This window comes from Octodon degus, unplaced genomic scaffold (genome assembly GCF_000260255.1).
Source record: "Octodon degus isolate 3935 unplaced genomic scaffold, OctDeg1.0 scaffold00072, whole genome shotgun sequence".
NCBI lineage: Eukaryota > Metazoa > Chordata > Mammalia > Rodentia > Octodontidae > Octodon > Octodon degus.
This window is the reverse complement of record NW_004524648.1, coordinates 1025428-1031787: the sequence shown is the minus strand read 5'-3', so window position 1 is coordinate 1031787 and position 6360 is coordinate 1025428. Positions and strand designations below refer to the sequence as shown.

General features: G+C 44.3%; 1 protein-coding gene across 10 annotated transcripts in view; it reads left to right on the top strand.

The window, feature by feature from the left end:
• The window catches only part of Srr (serine racemase), a 51484-nt gene that overhangs the window by 25349 nt on the left and 19775 nt on the right, over positions 1-6360 (top strand). For 5 of the 10 annotated variants that reach the window (XM_023719821.1, XM_023719824.1, XM_023719820.1 and 2 more), the window contains exon 2: positions 3356-3529. The exons of 2 other annotated variants lie outside the window; for them this stretch is intronic. The gene's annotated coding sequence lies outside the window, so the exon portion shown is untranslated. Of the gene's footprint in view, positions 1-73; positions 94-653; positions 735-3355; positions 3530-6360 lie in introns of those variants that run through there. 3 more of the 10 variants (XM_023719823.1, XM_023719822.1, XM_023719825.1) reach the window with 3 other exon arrangements.

Sequence of the window (6360 nt, the reverse complement as noted above, 5' to 3'; positions counted from 1 at the left end):
CCCCATCTTTTTTTTTTTTTTTTCTTTAGGTAAGGATTCTTTTAAGTCCTGGATGACCTGGTAATTAAGACACCTGGATATGGAAAGTAGACAGTAAGCGAGTCCCTCCTTTTAGCACAAACCCAAAGAATTATACAGTTTGCATACATATTTCAGCCTATTTATTTATTGGTACTTGATGCTCCTTTTCTTCAACAAACCCAGCAGTCTGTTTCTTCTTTTTTTTTGGGGGGGGGGCCTAAGACCCCAGATGTCTGGTTGTTTTTGTTTTTTTTTAAATTTTTATTTATTTGTGTGTGTGTGGCCAGCTCAGCCCACCAGGGGGCGGGGCTGGCTGGCATGTGGTGCTGGGGGATTGAACCGCGGTCCCTGTGCTTTGCTTAGCTTAAGTTTGTTCTACATAGGTGCTTTAGACCACTGAGCCATCTCACCAGCCCCTCTCTGTTCCTTCTTGATACAGGTTCTGAGTCCTAGCTGCTATGATCAGATTATCAACGTACTATAAGAGATATCTCAGGGTTCCCTTCACCAAAGGGCAGCAAATCTTTGGACAGGGCTTCCCCAAATATTGTTAAGGAGTTCTAAAATGTCTGAGGAAGCCTCATCAAGGTTAGTTGATATTCCTTACCCCCTCTAGATCGTCTCATTTAAAAGCAAACAATCCCTGGGACGCTACAGATAAGGGGATGCAGAAGAAAGCATCTTTCAAATCCAGCACAGTATGCCAAGTTCTGGTAGGTGGAAGCAAACTGAGCAAGGTATAGGGGTTGGGTACAGTGGGGTAGAGAATTGCAACCAAAGCATTTACCTCCCAAAGATCCAGGATGGGGCATACGCATTTGTCCCTGGTTTGTGAACCAGGAAGAATGGTGTATTCCGAGGGGACTTTTTTTTTTCTTTTTCATTTATGTATTTGGTACAGGTCTCACTACACAGCTCAGACTCATAGTGATCCTCCTGTTTTCAGCCTCCCCATGCCTGGAATTACAGGCATGTATCACCATGCCCAGCTCAGCACGCCTGGGGGCAGGACCAGCACAGCGTGTGGTGCTGGGGATCAAACCCTGGTATCTGCACTTGCCAAAGCAGGCGCTTAGTCTGCTGAGCTCAGTATACCTGCCTCGAGCAATCTCTGAATATGTGGTTTAATTCCTTTTCTAGCTGTCACAGCTGTTGGGTATTAAGTGGACCAGCCTTGTATGTCCCATTAACACTACTGTCACTGGGGTTACATAAATTGCCAGACTAGGGGGATTATCTTCTGCCCAAACTTTTGGAAAACATTCAGTCCAGGGAAGGAGAGCAGATTGTGCTGCATTAGTAGAATCTAGGAGGTGGGCTGGCTTGATTGCTCAGCAGACTAAAGTGCCTGTTTAGGCAGACTGTAGCAGCCGGGGTTCAATCCCTGGTGTGCCAAGCCAGCCCTGCCCCTGGGGTGTGCTGAGACGGTGATTGAGACTGCATGGTGTCACACGCCTGTAATCCTAGCACTTGGGAGGCTGCAAACAGGATTGTTACACATCCGATCTAGGTAGAGAGACCCTGGATCCCCTGTACAAATGCAAAAAAAAAAAAAATCTTAAGAGGTGATACTCCTCCTATGTAGGCAAGGTAACAGTTAACACATCAGCCTGGGGAGAGGATTCTCCTGTGGTTAAAAAGAGTTTCCTCAGAAGTAAAAGAAATTGAAGCCCTAGGTTTGTGAAGATCTTGGCCCAGGAAGGGGAAGGGACAATCAGGCATAAGTAGAAGGGATTGGCTAACTACATGTCACCCAAGCTGAGCCTATTGTGGCTCATAAAAAGAATAGGTTGAAGTCTGACCTGTTGCCACTTGAACATGTACTTCTGTCCCAAAAGTGGAGCTACTGGCTGAGTAACTAGTAACAGATCCACACCTGTACCTATCAAAAATCTTAACAGGTTTTCCCCCATGTTGGTGGTTAACAAGGGTTCCCCAAGGCTGAGAGACAGATTCCTGATCCCATCAGTCTTGAGACTTCCTCTGATTCCATCACAAACACTTTTTTTTTTCCTCTTTTCTCTTTTTTCAACAACTTTGGGCACTACTATTGGAAATCGCAATAGGGACACTGGTCTACAGTGTCCTACATACACCTAGGGGAGTATGACAACTTTTTCCCTGTTTGCCTTTTTCCTCTTCTTCCTAGCTCTTGACCGGACCTCCCTCCTATAAGCTGCCATCATTACCTTCTCTTTTCTTGCTTAAGTTTCCATTCTGCATCTTCTCTGTTATGAAACACTTTCTGTATAATTTCTATCAACTGGGACTTCATTGCTGCAAAATCTAACCTTCCACATTTTTCACTGGATAGCAGGGGTCAGCTGAACAATGAAAACCATATTGATGAGCATTCTCAGGTGAATCTTGGCCATGTAGTGTATACGTCTGCAAAGCTTCCACGAGGTGCTTGAAAAATGCAGTGAAGCTTCAGTCAATCCCTGATATACTTTTTTTTTTTAAGAAACAATTTTTTTATTTTTTATTTTTTTTATTTTTTATTTATTTGTGTGTGTGTGTGTGTGTGTGTGTGTGTGTGGCCAGCTCAGCCCACCAGGGGGGGGGGCTGGCTGGCATGTGGTGCTGGGGGATCGAACTGTGGTCCCTGGGTTTTGCTAAAGCTTGTTCTAAGTAGGTGCTTTAGACCACTGAGCCATCTCACCAGCCCCCCCTGATATACTTCTACTACCACATGTAAGTTAGTGGAAAAATGAGGAGCAGAAAGACACCCCTTAAGAGTGCTGTGATGTTCCTTTAAGTAATTTAGTCCCTCATCAGTGTTGTAATCCCAGTTAGGAGTGTCTCAGCACTAAACTGTGAGCTGCTGCCTCTATCCTGTACACTTCCTCATGTTTGTCCTTACTTATTCTTTCTCTGCCTTCCCAATTCTGTCCCTCTCCTCCAAAGTCTACAAGGTTAGCATAATCTGTTGACAGTGATCCAAGGTGTGATGGTGAGTTTTAAACACGGAATCGAAGGGCCAGCTAGATAGCTCAGCAGATTAAAGCATCTGCTTAGGCAGAGCACAGTAGGCAGGGTTTGATCCTTGGCATGCTGTGCTGGCCCTGCCCCTGGGCATGCTGAAACAGCGATTGAGACTGGGCACGGTGGCGTGTGCCTTGGGAGGCTGAAAACAGGAGAATCACTACCAGTCTGATCTATGTAGTGAAGCCCTGTAGACCCTGTACTAAAGTACATTTTAAAAACCTACTGAATTGAGCAACGTAATTAGGGTCCAGGGTTCTGAAAAGGGGTTTCTGAGTTCTGAAATCACTGGTGGTGAATGGGACATACACCAGGGTACATTGAGGGCTACAATCAAATCCCATCACAGCAGCCGGCTGGAGGGGTAAAATGGACCAGACCTGAGGAGACTTCTTCGTCCAAGTCAACTACGGACCCAAGAGAAGGCTACCTACGATGATTAGAGGAACGAGGAGCTGCTGAGTCAGGGCCATGGCAGCATTTTCCACTTGGCTGTGGCACCGAGAAGGGATCACCTGCTGAGGTATTGGAGAGGCAGGGTGAGCAGTGAGTGTGGTAGAAGGATCAAGGTAGGGGTGGTGGAGCCAGGAAAAAAGGAATGTTTTCCTCTGGTGCCAATGGCAGGTGGGGCTTCTGATTTAGGGATCTCCTTGATTATCAGGGTATGATTGAGAAACCCACAGACACACATCCTAATCCACTGAGGTAATGTTCAAACTGCAAGCAGCCAGAATTTTTTTTAATGTATTTGATGGGGTTGAGGAGATGGCTCAGTAGAATAAGCACTTGCCTGGCAAGTGCAAATGTCTGAGTTTAATCCCCGGTTCCGCAAAAAAAAGTATTTGATATGGAGTCTCACTATGCAGGTTGGATGTAGTGATCCTCCTGTTTTCAGCCTCCCCAGTGCTGGGATTATAGGTGTGTAGTACCATGCCCAAACATGTGGTGGTGGGATGGAACGTGGGCTCCTGTGCTTGCCTGAGGAGGCACTTAGTCCACTGAGCTGTCTCGCCGACCCTGCAGCCAGGAATCTATAAGGAAACTGATTCAGATGCCCCAGTTTCCCTGTGACTGCATCCTACAGTTGGGGGCTATGTGAGAATCTCATCCCCTTTGGCAGCCAGCCCACATCAAAAGAGGGCCACTCTAATTCACACAGTGTGCAAAACTTCCCTTTATTTTCACCCCATAATTCCCCTTGAATTTATCAAAGTTCTTGATCATGCAATCCAGCATGATTGTCTTGCTGCTGGGTGCATCCATGACAGCTGGCTAGAGCCCTATTTAATAGCTGTAGTCATGGCGGTGTGAAGCAGTTGGCCAAATCTGGATGTCTCTGATCCTATAGATAGATGATGTAGAGAGACAAGAAGGGCAGAAGCGAAACTGCCACCAATCCTCCCAGATGATGAATTCAAGCATAATCTCAAAGTATGGGCACATTGGAGAAACAACATAGAGACAAAATAATCCCAGGAACTATCAATCTCCAGTCATCAATTTGAAATACTTTAGACACCAGAACTGACCAAATTCAGAGACACTGTGATACAAATTCTCAGCTGTGCCAAGATCAAATGGCTTCCATGTGTGGGAGGCCAGGTCCATCAAAATGTCAGTCTGGAAAGAAGAAAAAAAGTTTCTAAATGAAATCAAAGGCAAATAAAGGAATCCAATTTGTTTACCTAGGTTAGACAGCAGAGCTAGGTTGTCCTGTTTTGCAGCTACAGCATCCCGCCCCACACTCATCCCCAGGTGGCCAGGTGAAATCACCTGGGACCTCCTGCCACCTGAAGAGTGACCAATGAGACTTGGAGCACAGGGTCCCCCACGCAAGAGTCTTCTTCGTGAGGTGATCTTGCTGGGGTCTCCAAAATGTTATGGCAGGTTCAAGGAGAAATGTACTCATATATACAAACAAACTTATTAAAAAAGCCTGCCCTCTGACGAAAATGCCTGGAACAAGCGCTTGCCTGGCAAGTGCAAGGGCCGGAGTTCAATCCCCGGTTCCACAAAAAAAAAAAAAAAAAAAAGCCAGGAACAATATTGGCACTGAGTAGACATCAAACACATCTTAAATATCCTTTAGATGTCTGGTAAACACATCTTTATCTCATTTTGTGGAATTTTACAGGAATAGTACATAATTGTCACAAGGTTTACATTTCCCAGAAATGACCACCTGGCAGTCAGGTAGCCATTATGGTTTAACATTTAGCCTGTTTCTCAGTTCTGTTTCTACTTTTATAGTTTTATGATTACCTAGGAGGGCAAGGGGTGAGGAGTTCACCTACAGTTTAAATAGACTTGAAAGACTTCCTTTTAAAAGATTTACCAAAAAAAAAAAAAAAAAGGAGTCTCTCTTGCCCTGTCACTATGAATTTGACTGTTCTAGGTATCCCGTGTAAGTGGAACCATGCAGTGTTTGTCTGTGACACATTTATTTCAGTCTCAATGTTCATATTCATGTGTTACAATTTCTTTTTAAGTTTGAATAATCCATTTTACATATAATATAGTCATTTGTTCATGAGCACTTGTGTTGTTTCCTCGTTTTGGTTATTATGAATAATGCAGCTATGAACACAGGCACACAAATATCTCAGATCCTGCTTTCAATGTTTTGGCTCTACATCCAGGAGTAGAACTGCTAGGTCGTACAGTAAGGCTATGCTATACTTTTTGAGGAATTAGTCCCTTATAGCAGTTGCAGTACTTTATATTACCATCAACAGTGGATTTAAGGTTCTACTTTCTCTATGTTCTTATCAACAGATAGTATTTTTATGTATTTAGTAGAGGATCTACATGGTCTTACTATACAGATCAGACTTGTAATCCTCCTGTTTTCAGCCTCCCAAGCACTGGGATTACAGGTGTGCGCCACCACACCCAGTCTCATTTGCTATCTCAGGGGCCCTGGGGGCACGGCTGGCATGGCATGTCAGGGATCAAACCCCTGGTCCCTGCATCTGCCTAACAAGGTGCTTTAATCCGCTAAACTATGTGGCCAGCCCAACACAGTATTTTTGTTGGAGTTGTTTTTTTCAGCCAGTTAATTTATTTTCTTTCTTTCTTTCTTTCTTTCTTTCTTTCTTTCTTTCTTTCTTTCTTTCTTTCTTTCTTTCTTCTTTCTTTTTTTGGTACCAAGGATTGAACACAGGACCTTGTGCTAGCGAGGCAGGCACTTGTGCCCCTGAGCTATATTCCTAGCCCTTATTTTCATTTTTTAAATAATAGATGTAAAGTAGTACTTTATTGTCAAATTCAGTTTTCATCTCCCTAATGATTAATCATTTGGGGAGTTCTCTGTGTGTGCACTTGTGTGTGTGTGAGTGTGTGTGTGTGGCTAGG